Below are 19434 nucleotides of genomic sequence, written 5' to 3'. Positions count from 1 at the left end.
TTGGGCTGTGATTTTTGCTTTTTGCTTCCCCCACCCCTCTTGTAATCTCTCACTCCTTCCCACGTGGCCCCCAAGAGTTCGTGGTTTCAAAGGAGTGGGCAAACACCCAGTTGGTCACCATGTACTGTTGCTATAGATGGAGAACTGCCAAGACCTAAAGGACATTATCAGAGAGGACTTCCTGGAAGAAATGGGCTCTACATTCAATCGTGAGGACAGAGTAAGTGTCAGCCAGGAGAAGGAGTCGAGTGTGGCTCAGGTGGCAGGTGCAGCCCGGGCAGAGGCCTGGAGGCTTGTGGGGTGGGGACCTGGGTAGAGTGCCCTGTGTGGTCCAGGGTGGAGTGTTCCCCTGCTTGGGAGGACCCTGGAGAGAGCCTGGGGTGAAGGGCTTTGGAAGACGTTGGGTTTTATTTGAACAGACACTGGAGGCAGTGAAGGGTGTCAGCAGGAAGTGACCCTCAGGAAAGGTACTTCTGGTTTTGCTTCTGATATTCTACAGACAGAAGGGTCGGGACGGGCGAGAGCAGGTCTGTCTGTCCCTTTGAGATCCACCCCGTCATTCATTTATTCATAACACGCGCACTTCTGTGTGTCTAAGGGAGAGTGGGTGGACCCACATTAGTAAGCAAAATGTATTTGCTTCTTGTGAGCTTAGCAGTGTCAGAAGTTGACTTAGCCTAGAATGTTCTAGGAATAGAGGAAAAAGTTGCGGAGGTTGGATGGAGGGAAGTCTTCCTTGGGAAACAATCAAAATGAGCCTGGAGTCAAGTGGGAAGTAGGAGCAGGACAGGGGGTCCCAAAGGTCACTGGGGACCTGGGAACTGGGGTGAGGCTGGGTGAGCAGGTTCGGGGGCGGAGCTAGAATTCCACCAGGGAGCCTCTGAAGGGTTTGAAGTGGGGTGATGTAGTCAACTTTGTGATTTGGGAAGGCTGCCGTTGCTCTGGGTGTGTGTTTGTGTAGCGGGGAAGAAGGGGAGGGTGCCACCAACTGGGGGGCCACTAGAAGACCATTCACAGGCTGGGAGAGGGGCATCAGGTCTGCTTGGGGACGGCAGGGGCAGTGTGGATGCCGGATTTCCTTATGGGGAGGGCTTGTTATCGGGGTCGCCCGAGAGGCGACTTTTGGCTGGAAGAAAAGAGATGGAGGCTGCCAAGTGGAGTTTCCTCTTCTCTCCTTCCCTGCCTTGTGTGATGATCTTAGCTCAGCCAACTTTTGGAACAGAAGAGCTAAGTTCCAGGGTAGCCCAGGACTTTGTTGAGCTCGTTCGAGTGAGATCTGATAGGATTTAGATTTCTGTTCAGATCTGCATGTACACTTAGCTAGAAACCTCCCGTCATTTCGATTTCCATGGGGTATTTATTCTTGATAAAGTTTGCTTTCTTGGTGAGAGGAAATTTAATAGAGCTGTTGTCTTTCTCAAAAAAAAAATCATATCTTTAAAGAAATTTAATATTCCAAAGAATAGCAAAATTTAAAAATGATAAAGTAAGGCTTTGGTGTAGTTTCTTTGGTTTCTGAGCTAATGTGGAGTTAGAGCCTTTGCATTACTTAAAAGCACATCCTTGTCAGTATTTAAAGAGGTGTTAGTGAGCACCCCAGGCCCCACCTCTCAAAACATCATTAAAGTTTGCTCTGAAATAGTGAGGTCATAAAGGTCTTGTTTGCAGATTTCAAACAGTTTGTTTATATTATGCAGCATAGCTCCATTTATAAAATAATAATAGGTTCAAAATTAAGAAAGTGGAAGATAATTGATTTTATTAAAGCTGAAACATAAACTTTCTTGTGCTAATGTTGCAACTGGAAATTCTGAAAAGAAAAATCCTACTGTAATATCATCTACGTGGTATACATACATGACTTCCACATTTGAAATGTAACGGCGCAGTGGTTTTAGATGTCAGGAGCATTCCAGCTCAGATACTGGAATTGATGGTTGCTGGTTTTCAATGGAAGAGCCTAAATTTGCCTTCTTAGCATTTTTTTTTCTTTTGTAGTGAGAGGGCTGAGTAGTGCTTTGCCAGCATGAGTTTGGGGCAATTAGAGGGCAGATGTCGTGTACCAGCAGTGAGATATTTCCAATGCGTTTAATTTTCCGGACATCACCAGGGCACATGTGGGGTTTGTGCATGCAGGCTGGGATGCTGCAGGACTCCCTAATCCATCACCGTTATGTCCTGGAGCTGCTCCGGTTAGTGAATAATTTTCTGTGCCTTGGAGGTAAAGTGGTCTGATGCAGATGATCAGATATGTAGTTAAAGTGCTATTACTTGAAATAAGATAAACCTAGAAACATGGCTCTAACAATATAGGATGAGGGAGGAGATATGGCTGAGCTGCGTGCAGTGGGGAGTCTCCTCAGGTGACTCCCACGCCGTGATGCCTGCCAATATCCGCCCCAGCCCTGCACGGTTGTCCTGCCGAAGCAAGCATGCACTTTGTTCAGAAACGCACTGAATTTCCTTGCGCCTCTGTTTGTTGGCTTTTTTTTGAAAGCACATCTTGCCCTTTGCTTAAATGCCATCCCTGCAAGTCGCCTCTTACACTCATCCTTCTGGACCTCGTCCATACATAGCTGCTGAATTGATGAACAGAATGTAGAATCTCCATTTAGTGAAACATTATTCAGACCTAAGAGTGAATAAAAAAGAAAAAGAGGAAAATGAAAAAGGCCACCTCTTCTGGGAAGTCCACTCTGACTGCTCAACCCGCCCTTTTCCCTTTGAAACACAATCACTTATGCTCCACTCTACTCTTTTTGATAGTACTTAAAACCCTCTAATAAACTTTAACGTTTTCAAAAAAAAAAGAGATGCTGATACCACTTCAACATGGACGAGCCTTGACAAGAGCATGTTAAGTGAAAGGAAGCAGACACACACGGCCACATATTGACTTCAGTGATCTGAAATGCCCAGAATAGGCACATGCAGAGGCGGAGAGCAGGTGATGGTTGCAAAGGGCTAGGTGGAGGGTGGTTAGGGAGTGACTGCTAGTGACAGGGGTGTTCTTCTGGGGTGATGAAGTGTTCTGGAAATAGATGGTGATGAGGGCTGCACAACCGTGAGTGTGCAGAAGACTGCTGAGCTCTGTCTCTGGGAGTGCCTGTGATTGGGGGCGGCTTTATTTTCTTCTCACCCTGCACTCTGAAGAGACATCTTGTGCAGTTGCCTTTCTACTAGTGTGAGTGGTGAGAATCAGAGACTTTGCAGAGACTTGTTTCTTTTTCCCCCCCTGCTGAGTGTAGGCAAAATAATTTTAAGCCTGAGAAAGTGCTCCATCTGCAGAAATGTATTTCAGTTTTGCATGGTGTAAAAATCTTGAGAGATTTTTAATCGTTGAGGTCAGCCTGTGGGGGGAAATAGCCCGTGAAGCCTTGGGGAGACCTGGAAAAGCCGCGCTTCCCTCCCTGACACGGGTGGACTATTCACCCCAGTTCAGGCAGTGAAGGGCCCAGACCCCTGAGCGGAGTTGACAATCGTGAGTATTTACGTGTATCCGCTGCTTCATCTTGGATATTAATTTCAAGCTGAGTCATTTTGTGGCGGCAGCCTCATCCTACATCGGGAATTTATATTATCTGCTCTTTGAGGTGAAGACCTGACATATTTTATTATTTAACAGTCTCCCTTGAATTGATATCTCAGATTCCTTTGTCAAAAGCAAAACAGCAGAAATACAGACGTCCTTTAATGCCAATATGACCAGGAGCAGGTTTAGTCTCTGTGCCTCAGTGGCCTTATCTTCGGGTGGGGATGATGATAACAGTGCTTCCCTCAGAGGGGCTGGTGAGGGGAGAGTGAGGAGCACAAAGGGAGGACTTACAGGAGATGCTCATGAATGACTGAATTTATTGCTCTCAGTCTGGTGAGGCCTCAGGGGCAGAGATGTCAGAACAGAGCATTCCTAGCCAGAGCTAGATCCGTGTTGGCAGCTGTTATGGTCAGTATCACAACTGTGGGTTATCAGGTAGTTTTAAGACTTGGTAATATGAATTCATGAATAATGTTAGAAGACTGGACATCTCAGATTCAGTTTACATAGTTCTCAAGATTTCCTCTGAGAAATGGATGGTTTTTTCCCCATCTTAAATCTGAGATGAGTCTCTAAAAAATTTCCGTATCCCTCCATCTTTTTGCTTTAATTCTCTATTTCTTAAAAAAAAAAAAGTTTTTAAATTGATTTAGTGGGGACTGAACTGAGGGCCTCATGCATGCTAAGCACATACTCTCCCAAATGAGGTAAAATCTCCCCCCTGATTTTTTTTAAAATTTACTTTCTTAGTATTCAGAGGTTAGAGGCCTCTAATTCTTTTTCTGGAGACTTGTCCATGAACCTGTAAATCTATTATTAATGGACAAAACTTGGTTTATTAAAAAAATGAATAGTATATTCTGCAATCCATCCAAAAGGAAATGTTCATTGGCTTAAAATGTTTCTCCTTTAAGGTGATTTCTCCTTTTTGGTCTAGCTCAATTTATTAACAGACATCCTCATCATCATAATGACCAAACTCGCTCTGAGTGGACACCTCCCTAAGGCTAAAATAATTTCCTCATGTTTTACTTCATAGCAGGTGTTTGACGGTAGGTATCAGTGTCTCCTTTTTTGCAGCTGAGGAATTGAGAGATGGAGAAGATTGTCCCAAATCACACGCAGCTGTCGGTGGCTAGCTCGGTGCTGGAACCCAGGCTGCACAGGATTCATTCTTAATTGCTTCTCTAATCAGCCTCCCGTTGAGTGGTTACCCGAACTCCTGTGACTCCATAAATGGCCGATTTTAGTGATCTCAGCCTGATGAGGCCTTCAAAGGGGAGACACCAGTGAGAATGTGAGACAGAGTGGCATAAATTAAAATTGTACATTTTCACAGATGTTTAATTCTCAGGTAGTGGCATAAAAAGTTAATTTTTATGTATTTTAGTGCTCTGTAAGCACTAAAACAAAACATTAAAAATAATTCTAGTGCAAATGAGAAGGGGACTTTGAAAGTCCAACCACTGCAGATGATGTTACTTGTTTTTCTCTAGTGGCCCTTATTGACAGAAATACTTACAAAGACTGAATTGGTTTTATGTAGTCTTAATATGGAAGAAAAGATTGTCAGTGAATATTTTAAGAAAATCTTTATTCTTTTCTTTCCTGATGATATATATATAAGTTGTTTTCATGGCTTAAGTACATTTCCTCATTTGTGAAATTTGAGTAATATCGTTTAACTTGTCTGACTGTGAGAGTTAGTAGCCTTGTATAGAAAGAACTCAAGAGGTGCTTAGTAAAAATGTGCTGTCACAATGACAGATATTTTAGAAGGATCAACTCTGAATACTAAAGAGGGTGGCTTATTACTGATGCATATTTAATATGTATATATATGATATATATGAATATGGCTTAAAGTAACAAGGATTCATTTATTTTTTAGTGCACTATGAAGTTTTAATGAAATCTGTATCATTCTAGTGAGACAGGGACTAGTTAAATTGCCTTAAGCAGACGACCTTGAAGATTATTTACACAGAATGTGTATTGTTAGAACTCAGATGTCATGTTGCCGTGTAACCATCCACTCCGACACTTAAATTCGTTGGATTCTGACATCCACATTGATCATTTTCAGGGAATAAGCTTCTCCCGTTTGTGATTTAAGAAAATTTTGATCTTTTTTCCTGCACTCTTAACAGGTTTAAAATATCAAAACATTGATTTGACATGTAACTTTTTTAATAGAGACAATAAAGCTCATGCTGTTTTATTATGTAAATAAATGTTTTTGTACTTCAACAAACTTATGATTTCCTGGATTTTGAGAAGTATGTTGCAAGATACTTAGATAACCTACTTTCGGAAAAATACAGACGCGACTTTTATGAATATAGGCCTAGTACAGATCTGTTCATTTTTGCTACAGTGCAAGACATGAGGCCTAGGAGAGATTTGTTGCCGATTGCAAGGAGGACAGATCCCATGTCTCAGTCTCCCCTCCTGTAAAATGAAGTGGCTGGACTGGATTCTTTCCTCTTCTAAGATGAGTTTCCATGAGCCTGTGTCTTTTGTTTATATTCAGGAGTATTAGCAATATCAGATTAAATACTGAGTTACCCTCGCTTCCCCCGAAGCAAAGTGCAGTATGTGCTACAGAAGCTTTTAGTTATCTGATTCTCGTTTCTTATCCTACAGGCAATTTTTGTGTTGCATGCTTCCTGGCAACCTGGAAGGTCTTTTTAGCCATAGGTGGCGCTTGTTGCCCCTTCTTACCGTCTTAATTTTCCTGTTTGTTAAAGAAGGCTTAAACAACGTTATTTTGTTTTGATTTCTTTGCTTGATGCTTCAGAATAGCACAATGTCCATTATGTCTGTCTACGTGGAAAAATTGTTCTGCTTATATTTTAGTTTTATTCTGTCATCTCGCTGTGAACATCTCAGACTTGCTGTGTGAACAGTGGCAAAATCGGACTTTTCTTCCAGTGTTAGAAACCAGTGAGCCGGGAACTTATAAAACAGCCAGTAGCGGCCTCTGGAGAACATTATAGCTGAAAAGTGTACTGAGTTCCCTGAGTATTGACCCCGCTGCTGTGTGTTAATTGGTGGTAGGACATTTGGTACATATAGGAAGGGGTGTAGTTCTTTGACTTGGGTTTGCGTACACGCGCTGCCACTGAGCCATGTGAGCCTGAGTCAGTTCGTTCTGAGTTTTTCCCTCGTCTGTGAGTTTGGGACGTTGGTATCTGCTTTGTAGAATTGTGAGAATTAGAAATTATGTAAAGTGTTTACCACAGTGGGTATGTCAAGAGGGCTCATAATCTTTAGCTGCTGTTTGGTGTGAAGCCATCATTTTATAGTCTTTGTCAATTACTAAGAAACAGGGAAACAAGAAAAGCTGGTTTATGATGAAAGATATTTGAGGAGGTTCCATAGTTCCTATACCCATAATTAAGCATCAGCAGAGTCAGAAGTGTTACACAGTCACCCTGAACCAACATTAAGCCACAGAATTTTTTGTTACTTCATATATGTTGGGGCCTAAGGGGATCCAATACTTATATGCATGTTGTCTCCAGCAGCCAACTGAGAGAAGACACAAAAGAGTATGCAGGCGATAAATGTCTTCTTTGTTACTGATAAAGCCACGTTCTCCATGAACTTCAGGGCTGTGGGAAAATGTGTGTCATGATACTGTGTCCCAGAATTAGAGACTCACCCTGTCCCAGGTAGCTCTGGGCCACAGCGAGCCTTCCCTTGAGAGGACCTGCCCCTTCATGCACAGGGCTGTCCTGACATGGAGCTGAGCATCCCAGGTGCTTCCCAATGGTGACCAACACTGGAGGGAAAGGTAGGCTTTCACATTCCCTGCTTGTCTCCCCGGATTCACACCTCACCCTGTTAGTGTGACGAGGGCTAGCTGTGATCCAGCGGCCAGGGGTATGAAGGGAGAAGCACTCTCCATGGCCCAGAGGAATGGGGAGGAGGCATCCCCTACCTAGTTTAAACAGGTGGTGGAATGGAATGGGAGGGTGCTCCCCAAGAGTTTATAAAAGGAGAAATAAGGATTTTCTTTGGGACTTATACTAGCCAGGAAACACATAATATTATTAGAAGGGAGACTTGTAAATCACTTTTATACTAAGTTGACATTTGTTGAACAACAAAAATGTGCTACATTCTTTTCTGAGAGTTTTACAGAAATGAATCCTTCAATCTTCTCAACAAGCGAGTAAGGAAGGTTTGATTGTTATCCCAGTTTTATAGTGTGGAAATTTCAGCACGGAGAGGGTAAGTAAGTTGGCCAAGGTCACAGAGCTAGTAAGTGGCAGAGCTGGTATTTAAACCCTGGCTGTCTGGTTTTGAGGCTCCCAGAGATGGGCTTTGGGTGTTTAGAGGTATCTGCATCCCTGAATCTTTGTACCACTTTGCATCAGTTAGCCCAGAAAGGACAGGGAAAGGAGAGTTACACAGGTGCTCACTGTCATGTCTCGGCCACTGTCCACGAAGTGTGCACTGTGATTAGCGTTAATTATTTTCTAGGCAGTAGATCTGTTCGTATAACAGAAATTTAGTCCATTGAGTTAATCTACAAACCCTTCCTGCTCTGCTTCTGTCCATGGTTGCCATGTGACTGCCTGCCCGTGATTGGGCTGTGGAGGAGAAAATATACTCATGGTTGAACTCTGATATTTCAGTCTGGTTTATAGTTTCACTTCTTCTGTTACATTAATAAGTTTCTGGTTTTCTTGCATCAGTGTGTCATGAGTTTGGTTAATGTGAAACCAGTCCATGGGAGCCCAGGGATGCTAACGGTATAATTTCTGAGCACACTGTCACACTTCTACCCGTGCAGACCTGGCTGGAGGATGTCCGCCTTCCTCACTGATTTCTCCAAACAGCAGGGTCCTCTCCCACCCCCGGATGTGAGGCTGGGAGCTCTATGAGTTGGCCAGTCGGTGGCCAAGTTCACCAATCAGAAAATGATGAAGTACCCGGAAGTGGGCTTAATAGAAGAAAAGGGCTTCCAGGTAGTCCGATGGGCTGTTCGAGTCCATTTGGTGAGAAGCTGTCCACTGTGGTTGAGCTGCTGCTTTGCGGTTGAAAAGTCTGGATTAGATGAAGGGATTTTAAAAAGGAGAAAGGAGTGATTTCAGGTGGTACGTCCACACCGGTGAGAAGTGATGGATGACCGCCTGTGTGAGGCATAGACAGAGTCTTACAAACTTCATAAAACAGCTTTAAATGCTCTGCCATCTGAGTGCACTTCATATGGGGTCCAGTTCATCACTGGTCACGCTGAGAGGGCAAATAATTGATGATGGCGGAAAGGACACGGAGGCATCAAAAAGTCTCAGTCATATTCCCTGTTTAAAGGATGTGGCACAATGTAGTATATTTGAGCTGGTTTTTCACTGAACAATTTTTAGTGTTTTCTGGGACTCCCCAGTGCCCCAAGGCTCCATGCAGCGGGGTGTCCCATCAGAGCAGCTCTGTCAGCGCTTGCCCTGGGCTGACGTGGTGTCACGGGGAGCAGGACGGTCAGCGTCCACGGCTCCTCCGAGATCCGTCTCCTCATCCGCAGTGCCGGGTTGCTCATCCGTGTCTACTTAGTAGGTTTGCTGAGAATCAAACGTGATGGTTGTCAGGTGTGATTTGTGATTGTTTCTGTGATTGGCATATAGTCAGTGTTTGATAGAAACCCTTGTTTTTTTAGTATAATTGTAGCAGCTAGATTGCAGTGGTTTTTAGTCTGTATTTTTTATAACTTTATTCTTATTTTTAAATATGCACTTATTTTTATTTATTTTTTTGGAGGTACTGGGGACTGAAGCCAGGACATTGTGCATGCTAAGTAGGTGCTCTACAACTGAGTAATACACACCCTCCTTGTCTGCACTTGAAAATAAATATTGCAGTACACAAAATAGATCTTAATCACCATCATGGGACCTAGTCTACTTATAGACAATTGAACACGTATGCTATTTCAATAAGAATAAATGTTGTTGAGACATACATTTCTGAATCTGTTAATGTGCTTAAAAACGATCATAGGTAGTGATAAACACGAGTCTTTGATCCAGTACTTCTTAGGGTCTGTTTTGCCATCAATGGAAATTACATTCTACAGAGAAGGCTAATTGGGTCTCTTTGATATTTGGATGGTTTAGCAGATGATCAAGGCTTTCAAAAGCTGACAGAATTGTATTTTAAACTAACTACAAAGTTATCTTCTAGAAGTTGGAATTCCTAAGCTTTTGAAGTGTCCAGTAATCCAGGGGGTATGTGTCTGTGTCTGTGTGAACGTTTGTGTGTGTGATTTCAGGAAAGTAGAAATAAGTTCCATATAGACTTCTGATACCTTTTTCCTCCAGTTCAAGGTGTAGGCATATATTTACACAAATAAATTGATATTCTTTTGTCATTTGGCATATTGGGAATAAGAGGTTGTCATACTTGTTTCAGAAGAGTTGGGGAGCATGAGCTTAGAAAACGGGAGGAGAAAGAGGCCGGGAGGCACTTCACACTCTGTGAAGGATTTGAGGAACAGTAGCTTTTCTTTTTCTTCTAAAGCAAACTGGCGCTGAATTGTAACATATTATTACTCAGAATTGCTATTCTGATCAGATACAAGTGCCTCAGATTTTTGAAGGCAACTTGAATGATGAAATGTGTTTTAGCAGTTATCTTTAATAGTTGTTTTATTTTTCAAGTAAAAGGCTATAGCCTGTTCTTTCTTCCAGCGGTACAAGACATGCTCATTAATCTATGTACATGATCTGTGTGCTTAGTTTTTTTTTTTTTTTTTTTTGAAATGCTTGTTTCATTGTGGTTTGAATGAATGTTTAAAATTTCTGGATTTTGATGTTTAGAACATGCTGATATATGAGAACCGTTAAAAACCTGATTGTTCTTTGGTCCTTGTTTGTTGGGGCACCTTATTGATTTCTGTTGTCTGTTAAAGAGGGAAATGCTTCCTCTAGCCTGCAGATCATTAAGTGAATGGTTTGCAGTGTGCCTTTAAAATTCTTTGAATGCATTGAGCATGTTTGTCCAGTGAATTTTGAATCGACTCATTGTAATGACTTTGATTTTGTTCTGTGGCTTTTGCTCCTCTCCACAAGAATTTGAATACCCTGTTGCATTTTGTATACGTGTTCTTAACAGGGGAAGAAATTTTGCATTTTTTACAGAGCTGGGTTTTCCTATCCCCTCTGAATGCCATCTATAATTGATACAATAAAAATCAGTTATTGCAGTGCATAATTATTTCATAAACTATTTTTTGGCATATTCAGAAACAATGACAAAGAATGATAAAAAAAAATACAAAACCTTCCTTCCTTTGAAGAATAGAAATGAGGTGGTCAGGCTCACGCATGCTTTGTGCCTGACACACTTACTCTCATTTCATTGTGTATCATGATTCGGAGATGGAGTTGCTTCAGGTTTGTAGATTTTTGTTTTAACATTTGTGTTGAATTCTTTCTCCAGGCTGATGTTTCCTGTTGTGTTTGTGGAAAGAGTAGAAGGGAAACAAATACTTTGTTTTGTTTTCAGGAGTCCTGAGTTGATGAGAAAAGAGTTGAGGGTGGGCTGAGGAAAAGAGTGACACTCCCTCTCCTCCTGATAAATAAATAAATCAATTAAGTGTATCGATATTTGACCAATAGTAGTTAGCGAGCCCAAAATGGATAGATATGCCCAATGGAAATTACTGAGTTCACCTGTAGAATTATGTGCTTTACCAAGTAGAAGCAGCTTAGAGCAATCAGAAAAATCAGTAATATGATGAGATATAAAAGGGATATCATATCTTTTATTTCTGAAACTTTTCTACGTTAAGTTGTGTAGAGCTAAAATTAAGTTTCAAGAACCAGGATTTAAGAGTGTGGGTGGTTCTGTAGGATCGTTATTCACGGATGTGCCTAGACCCTGCTAGAGTAGCTGAAGATGGCAGGAAAAGACCCAGAGGCAGTATTTGTCATCCTAGGGTGTCCTCCATAATGGTTCCATGTGAAAGACCATGACTGGTTTAACAAACTGTAACACACCCCAGCCGCCTGTGAACTTTGATAAGAAAAAAATATGCTTAGAAACTGCTTTGTAAGCAAGTGCCTGTGCATCCTCACACCAGTCTCCTTGCCTTAAAAAGCAGAGACAATGCTTTGCTTGCATAGTTGAGGTTTTAGATAGCACTCTGCTGGTTGCAAAGCAAGGACCGTGGCCCTCAGCTATAAACGCTGGGCTTGTGTGCTGTTAGATAGCCTATTATCCCCAAAACAAGGACCTGGCTGGTCTGGTGGTCTGCTTTGTAATTCACATATCTAAAAATGTATCTTGTTCCCCTCACCCCATGACTTCCCTAAAGATACACTAATCCTTTGTACTCATTGTGGATTTTACAATCTCTGACTCATCCCGTCTTTCCCGAAGTTCCTCCTTACTATCTCACAACTGTTGATGAATTTTTCCTTTGATTAAACACAATAAATATGGGAGCATTTGAGAGGCTCGTGGAGTTGACTCCCGACTCCCTCTCGATTTCTTGACTTTTTACACAGAGTCCTGAATAATCATTCCATGCTGGTAAGACTTCTGCCAGCCAGATGCCACAGTTCAAGGTGAGAAGTATGCAGGCTTTATCTCTCCTACCCGAGGGAGAGAGAGGAGAGAATTGAGATATGCTCCCCCGTGGTCCCTTCCTGCCCAAGGGCCACTGCAGTTCACCTGAAGCCTTCTGGCTTCTGCTCAGAGGGTCTCTGTCCCAGGACTGTCTGCAGCCTTTCTTCCCTTGTCAACATTTCCTTTCAGAATTTGGTCTGTTCTCTGCAATTCAACCCTGGCAGATGTGATGGTGGTCAGCGTGCTGGTGGGCAGTCATTTGGGGACTCCCAGGAGCCATGCTGATTCTCCTGAGTCTCTCAATCGGGGTTACAGAACAGTCGAGAACCGAAAGAAGCCCATTCACGTGAGGTCAACAGAGCATTACATAACTTTCATTTTATTTTTGAATTTTCAGTGGAGAAATTATTTGTAGCAAATTGTTCCAGATTTTCGGCCGCCTGCTTTCCTCATCACCACTTCCTTGCTGGCTCTGGTGCTTGTTTTACAGACCAGGTTTCTTCTCTGGTCATTTCTAGCAGCTGGGCTTGCCGAATCCTTGATCTGCATTTGAAGCAGAATGCTTCTTCGTGATGTGAAACTAATTTTCCTGTTTCTGAATATTTCGTGTACACTCAGCAACTGTTTCAAGTGAAATGCTCTTGTCCAATTTCGGTTAACTCACATTAGCTGATTTCCTGCTTTCGTGCTGAGGGCAGTTTCTTCTTCCTGTAATAAAATTTAGCAATTTGCATTTACTATGGGAAGGTACTGGCCCGAGGTGCTTTTTTTCTTAACAATTTTAATACAATTCACCCATTAAAATGTACAGCGGTTTTTACTCTATGCCCAGAATTGTGCATCCCATTCAATCTTAGAACATTTTCTTCCCCCCAACAGGAAGCCCCGTATGCATAAGCAGATATTCCCATCTTCCCCATCCTCCCCCAGCCCCAATGAGCCACTCTTCTCTCTCTGTGGATTTGCCTGTACTGGACATTTCATTTAAATCGAGTCACTTCATGTAAGTGGAACCGTCTATTGTGACTGACTTCTTTCACACTGAGTAACGTTTTCAATGTTTGTCCACGTTGTGGCCTGTGTCAGTACTCTATGCTTTGCTATTGCTGAATAATATTCCACTGTATGGCTGGGCCCCACTCTTTACCCATTCATCAGGTGATAGGCATTTGTGTTGTTTCTGCTTTTTGGCTGTGATGTGTAGTGTCGCCGCGAACATTCCTTTAGGAGTTTTTATGTGGACATTTGTTTTCAGTTCTCTTACGTGTGTGCCCAGACAGCAGAATTGCTGGGTCATTCAGAAACCAAATGTTCAACTCCCTGAGGACCTGCCAGGCTGTTTACCAAAGTGGCCACTCTGTGTTACGTCCTCACCAGCAACTGCTGCGAGCTCCGCTTCCTCTGTGTCCTCATTAGTGCTTGTTATTTTTTTTTTATTATAACGTATTGTTGTGGGTGTGAAGTGGTTTCTTCTAGTGGTTTTGACTTGATTTCCCTTAGAGCTAATGATATTGAACATCGTTTCATTGTGCTTATTGGCCATTTGTATATTTTCCTTGAAAAATAACTTTTCAGATCCTTTATTCACCTTTTAATTGAGTTGCCTTTTTATTGTTGAGTTGTAGGGTTTTTTTTTTTTTTCATTTGGAGATACAAATTCCTAATGAGATAAATGATTTGAAAAAATTTTCTCCTGTGTATTGGTTTTTCACTTTCTGGATGGTGCTCTTTGAAGCAAAGTTTTAAATTTTGAGGAACTCCAATTTATCTCTGTTTTCTTTGTTCCTTGTGCTTTTGGGGTATTATTTAAAATCTGAGGTATTTTATTTAAAATTTTATATATAAAATAACTTAATTCGTAGGACCGTTCTAGGAGATGGGTGCGGTTGTTGTCCCCAGTCTATGGATAGGAGACTGAGATGTAGAAAATTTCACTGACATATCAGTGTCAGAGCTACCCAGTGCTGTGGGTGTTCAGACCCTCATGTTTGTCCCCAACATCTGTGCTTTTCACCAACATGCTCCACTCCTTCCTGGAATCGTTAATGAAAAAGTGTTTCCGTTTTTGATTTCTTGTTAGTTTGTTTTCTCTTTGGTGACCTCATCTCCTCATTTTCCTTTCGGATATCAGTGTAGATTTATTTTAGGTCTCATGTAGGCAGAAGTATTGCTATCAGTTAACTTCTTTATTACTCACTCTCCGATGATGATTGTTGCTATTTAACCTAATCAAGTCATGCTTAACTCTTTCCTGCTCATGACACTGAAAAGTGTCATGACTTAAAGAATGCTCAAAGAAGAAAGTACTTGATTGATTTCATCTTGCTACCCAATCAAACCAATCAAATGAAAACCCGGTGTTGACACAGATTATAAGCCCTCCAGAATAGGGTCACTGTCTTCCTTGTGTTTCATTTGTTTGGTCACAGTGTCTGGATAGCGCCTTGCTGTCCAGCAGTTTTGTGAGGATACGGTGCTCGTGAATCATTGTAAGGACAGAATTTTGACAACAGACTATGTTGTTCATTTCACAAGGGAAAAGATAATATAGAAATACTGCTCAGATCTATTTTAAAATTAAGCTTGGAATTTTGAGAAGAATTCAAGAAACCATACAAAGATCTTTTTCACTAATTTTAGATGTATCTTAGACACATTATGGTTACATAGCAGAGTAACTTATCAAGTAGATTTGACAAGAGGTGTGTACTATTGATTTTTTGTTTTAGTTGAAATATTCTATCTGAGATAAAGTAATCAGTGCCTATAAATGCACAAATATGTTTGTATTTCTATGCAACATGGGAGCAGACTTCATATGTTTCTATATAATACATATGACTGTGTGTTTTAATCTGTCTGTCAGTGTTTTTATAGTTTTTCAGCAATGTTGTAACTTTAGAATTCTTCTAAGAAATTCACTCCCAATACTACTGCAGTTTGTACTGTGTATCCTTTCTTATGCATGGGATTCCACTGTCCCCTCAGGGAGGAATTTCCACTCCTATTGAGTTAGTAGCAGATTTAAAGGAACTGTGATTTCTAGGCCTTTGCTCTCCATGTGTTTGCAGTTGGCTGTCAATCACGATTTTCCCTTTCTTGAGTTTTCATTCTTCAATTAGAATTTTTGAAAATAACTACTAATATGTTTCACATGTCTCCCTAGAAACTTGATGTGTTTGTGCTTTTCAGTTTTCAATTTATGAAAAATATAAATGCACCCTTGTTTTTAAGTAGTCCTTTTTCACTAGATATTTGTTTATCTCTTTATAGTTAAAATAATTTTTTTCCCAATGAATGAATCGTTGTGCATGTTTTAAAAAACCTTACTTTTTACTTTTCTTATTCTAACAGTTATATTCGTTGTAGAGAATTTATAAAATAAGGATAAACACAGTAATAACTTAAAATGGCCTCTAATCTCACCTGGAGATACAGTTGTAAGGTTTGAAATTGAGAATTACAAGTCCTCTCACGTTTTTTTTCTTTTTCAAGTACGTTTTGGTTACTGAGACCCTCGAATTCCCATATGAATTGTAGCAGCAGCTAGCCAGTTACTGCAGAGGAGCCCACTGGGATTGTGATCGAGACCACGTTGAATATGTGGATCGCTCTGTGGAGCACTGACATTCCAAGAGCGCTGTCATCTGATCCAGGAATGTGCGTGGTGTGTCTGTCCAGGTATTTAGGTCTTCTTTAATTTTTTTTCAACAATGTGTAGACTTTACATAGTATTATTTTATTTATTTTTTCCCTTTATGCTGAGTAAAAGTGTGCAACGTACCGGAATCAGAACTGTATTGTAGCCCCAACACTTGCTGCTACAATGGACGCTGCGGTCTTTCTTTGCCCTCTGTAAAATCTTGCACAAAATAGGACCTAAGTAACTCTTTCTTCAATGAATGATTTTATGATTGCTGAATGATGCTTGAGAGTCCTTGTGATGATATCTTTTTCCCAGACTTTCCCCTTTTCTTAATTATGCCCTTTCTCTTCCTTTCCTCCAGCCTGGGTTTCAGCCTGCCTGTGGCATTGATTTTCCCTATCTGTGGACTCTTCCTTTCACTAGTTCACGATAATGTTACATGTGGGCTGTGGAAACTTGCTAGATGTCAAGAAAGAACCAATCCATTGCATGCTAGTATTTTTAGTGTGTGGTATTCTTTTATCTATTGAAATTAAATCAGGCTGACCCCCTGAGCTCTTTTCACCTTCCTACACATGATACTGCTCTGGTTGCTGCATGTGCCCTTCCCCCAGACTTGGTTTTGGAATTGAGTAAGTCACCATCACTGGAGACCACTATTTTAAAGATGAGGAGGACATTTGATCCTTCTCCCTGGTTGGGGACTTGGATGAGATGAGGTAACAGATAAAGAATGGAGCCCCAGCACATTCTGACCACTGCTCTTTCCGTTCCTTTCTCCAGGGGAAAAGAGTACAATTCAAAAATATAAAGATTGTGAGCTAATGAGATAGACAAGACAACCGATCATTTATTAAATATCCTTTCATGCCAGAAACAAATGTATTATACACAAAATAAGCACACAAATCACGGTAGAACCGTGATTAAAAACGTGGGTCCTAGTTCGAGTTCTGCTCTGGAATGACCAGTCCTGTGAGATGGAGAACTGGTAGGCCGGCTTAGCGTCTCTCGGACTAGATTTCTGTCCTGCAGAGATGGGGCTCGCTAGGCGTCCCCCCCGTAGAGGTGCTGGGGGGTGTAAGTGACGCACGTGGGCAGCCCTAGCACAGCTGCTCGTTCCTCGTAAGTGCAGGAGAGCATAGCTTTTGCGGTGACGGCTTTATGACCGCCCCGTGAAGACTCTCAGTGCTCCTAAGGGATGCCTTGTGGTTTGGAGATGGGATTCTCACTTCTGTAAATACCCAAGGATTGTGTTATTGGGCCCTGCTGATTTGAATCTATTCTTTAGAAAGTACATATTGTAGATATATTTTTCAAGAATGCATGTTTTTTTCTTTTATTTTTTATAGTTCTACCCTCTCTCTTGGTGGACTTTTCATGGAATCCAGGAAACAGCCCTAAGCCACCTGCCTCTTCACACGTCTCCGTGGCGGTTTTCTTCCCTGACTAGAAGAGGGTTCTGCATAGGGAATTTTCTTTGTTCCCCTTTTCTTGGAGTCTCTCTGTCTGTCTGCCCACCTCTCACCTGTCCAACTGTCCATTTCTCTACCCACTCATTCTTCTGACTTGTTCCAAAAAGCATTTCAGGCAGCTTACAGAAGAACAGATACCAAATAAGCAGGTGAGAAAATGGGGCCAAGTTCAGACAGTGAGGCTAGGAGGCGAGCCTGTGTGAGGGTGGCAGGCATGAGAGACACGCGTCTGCCCTGTGACTTATAAGATCAACAGCAACAGTGTGCCTGAGGCTCCCAGCAGACACAGGGAAACAGGGTGTGTGGGAGATGCTCACTGGCTGTGAAATAAATAAGTGGCTGAGGAGAAGCCCAGCCTTTCCAGCTACTAAGGCTTAGGAGAATATTTTGAGTGTCTTCCAAAATCAGAGTATTTCATCTTTTCCTTTTTCAGAGTTCTATGTATAGTTGGTTACATTCTATACATGGAAATTTCTCCAAAACTGCTTCCCACGTGTGTCCCATGGCTCGGAATGGGGTGGTTCTGCTCATTGACGCGTGTTGGCCAGAAACCGAAAATGACATCCTCCAAGAAGCCTGGGATTTGTCAGTTATGTTTTGTCAGTGCTGATGACTTCAGAATATGCTTTCACAGTTCCTCTCCATCTGAGGCGGCAGCATGCTCTCTTAGCAGCATCAGGAGCTCAGGGCCACGGGATGGTGGGGGCTGACTGCACTGCCTTCAAGACAGCTGAGGTAGTCACTGCAGCCGTGGTGCTTTCACGTAGTGCATTTCATGTTCTTTAATAGGCTTCAACAGGGAGTTAATTGAGTTAATTAACATGTAATAAATATGATGCTTTGTTGTAAAGACAGTTATAGGCAGAATATAAGCTGTGAAGACTTTAAAAAATGTTTCATTACTTAAATTTCAGCAGGGAAGATTTAGTTTATCTTATTTATGCCTCTCTTTAAAAGTAACAAAGAAACAAGACAGAAAAAGCAGAGGATGATTTCTGTTCTTCCTCTCGGCTTGCAGGTGCCCTCACCTCCAGTGGCATCCATCCAGACACCAGCACTGACACTGGCCGTGCTCAGAACTGCCTCAGCCCTGAAGATACAACTGACAAATAGAAGGGGGCCATGCCCTGTTACAGCAGGTGCTCTCACTTTGTGGGTCCTTATGTAACTGTGCGTTGTTATTCAGGATCGCCCATTCTACATTGTGTGACGCTGCTGCGGTGTCTCCTAGTTATTTATTTATGTAAGTACTCATGTATTTTCTCCAATGCATGGTACTAGACATCTAAAAATGATTTTTTCAGATGAAAAATAATGTGTATTTAATATAATAAGTCTGAAAAAAGGGGCAAAATAGGGTATCCTTGTCCCACTACTCAGAGACAGTAATTAACACTTTAACTTCTATTTTCTGTTCTTTTCATCAGTGTGTATCACCTCTGTCATAAAAACCAGCGATCACTCTGTGCCTGTTTACTGTGTGGAGACCTCCATTTTCCATTCGGCTTATTACATGTTTTTCTGCAATATTCTATCTCCCCTGGCATGATTTTTAATGACCAGTATAGCATTCTGTCTTGTGGAGGCATCGTCCATTTTACTTCGGACTTAAATAAACTTTTAAATTCAAGTATACTTAACTGAAATACTGAAAAGGGAACTGTGGTGGTACTTAAAGGCCCCTAACTCCCTTCCCCTTATTTCCTGAGTGTAAAAGCTGTTGACAATGTGGTGTATATATTTCATGACCTTTATGCCTATGACATATATATATATACCCATAAATACATACATACCTACATACATACACGTATATGAGAAGTCTATGTATATGTGTGTATATATATGCTTTATTGAAAAATAAGACCGTACTATATGTGTTCTGCAGCTCGCTTTATTCACTCACGGGTATATCATAGACGTCCTCCCACTCCAGACTCACCCGGTCCTTTCAGATAGAATGGAGGGGTCTCCTGATGTGCAGGTGTGGTCTCTTGTGCAAGGACACCTTTGGTGGGAGAGTGATGTGGACAAGGCCCTGGACAATGCTGAATCGCCGGCCCCTTCAGAGCCCACGTCTCGCCGTGATTTACCGCATCATTTTCTTGATGTTGGACCCTTAAGTTTTCTCCATTTTCCACTTTCAGAAAGGATGTTTGACTGGCATCCCTCTTGTACAAACATACCTGTGATCTTGTATG

General features: G+C 41.7%; 1 long non-coding RNA gene across 1 annotated transcript in view; it reads left to right on the top strand.

Moving 5' to 3' along the window:
• Positions 1 to 19099, top strand: part of LOC141578073 (uncharacterized) — a 30414-nt gene extending 11315 nt beyond the window's left edge. Inside the window, exons 4-5 of the long non-coding RNA XR_012507941.1 lie at positions 15608 to 15793; positions 18252 to 19099. This is a non-coding gene — a long non-coding RNA (uncharacterized LOC141578073). The remainder of the gene's footprint in view (positions 1 to 15607; positions 15794 to 18251) is intronic.
• The last annotated feature ends 335 nt before the right edge of the window (positions 19100 to 19434 follow it).

Source organism: Camelus bactrianus, chromosome 7 (genome assembly GCF_048773025.1).
Source record: "Camelus bactrianus isolate YW-2024 breed Bactrian camel chromosome 7, ASM4877302v1, whole genome shotgun sequence".
In the NCBI taxonomy this organism is placed as follows: Eukaryota; Metazoa; Chordata; class Mammalia; order Artiodactyla; family Camelidae; genus Camelus; species Camelus bactrianus.
The sequence above is the reverse complement of the archived record's forward strand: the minus strand, read 5'-3'. Positions and strand labels throughout refer to the sequence as shown.